A 1,094-nucleotide genomic window follows, 5' to 3' on the forward strand; every position below is an offset into this window, starting at 1 on the left:
TCTCTTGCTTGTTTGTAGTATGAAATGCCACTAAATTCACTTCTTCATTGATAAGAAACACGGGGCCTTACTTTTAGCAAATTTCTTAGAAATAAATTCCAAATTGTAGACCTTAAATCCAATTACAAGGCTGGCCTGTGCAAATGGGTTTTGAAGATTAAAAAATGACATTAAGTTTCACAATCTTGGCGTAAGGCTGCACCCTTTGTGCTTCCTTCGGTTGATTATATAATTTCCTGTATATTTAACATATCTTCTAGTAACAAGTAAGACATGATAATTGGAGATACGAGATCTCCATTGATAAGGAATATCTTCTTTTAATTTCAGAATCTTGGAGTCCAGTTTTCTTTCTGCCAGGTAGACCAGTGCGTTGAATGAATACCACCAATGTCTGTTGGGTAACAAGTTCCTATCCAATATATGAGAAAATTATGGTGTATAAAATCTTTTTTTAAAATCAACTTAATTTGAGTGAAAGAAGAAGATTGAGTGTTTTACAGACATCTTCTATAATTGGGAAGGATACATTTTAAAATTACTTCTTTCAAAAATGATATACATGGATTTGATTTTGAGCTTGTGTTTCTCACAGCTCAAATGCTTGCAGCTATTATTAAGTACATCCTATTTCAAATGCTGACCAACAGGTAGGCTATGTAAGCTGCCACCATAGTTGTCTCAAGCAACGAACAAAAACATCAATCATTGGGCATGGCCATCATAATATAAAATTTCTAGAAATCAGGTGTGATTAAAATGATTTGGTTAAGCCCACTCGAGCTGGAGTAGTACTGGGATGAGTTACCTCCCAGGAAGTCCCAGTGCTTCACCTCTATTAGCATCACCTAGATCCAGTCAGTGCTAAGTGAACCATTCATTCTCATCAGAGAGTTTTGTGTGAATCACTACTCATGAAACATGGGTCAATGAGTTTGACTCAAAAAACTACACAGTTGAATCCTGATAGCAATATCACAATTTGACTTGTGGACATTATCTCCTTCTTATTAAAATGATTTGACTTAAGCAGAATAACCACCATCTGCACTCCAATGTAATGCATGTCCAACTCCCCTGGACACAATGGTCTC

This window comes from Cupressus sempervirens, chromosome 9 (genome assembly GCF_028749045.1).
Source record: "Cupressus sempervirens isolate cs-2001-9-10 chromosome 9, ASM2874904v1, whole genome shotgun sequence".
NCBI classification, from domain to species: Eukaryota; Viridiplantae; Streptophyta; class Pinopsida; order Cupressales; family Cupressaceae; genus Cupressus; species Cupressus sempervirens.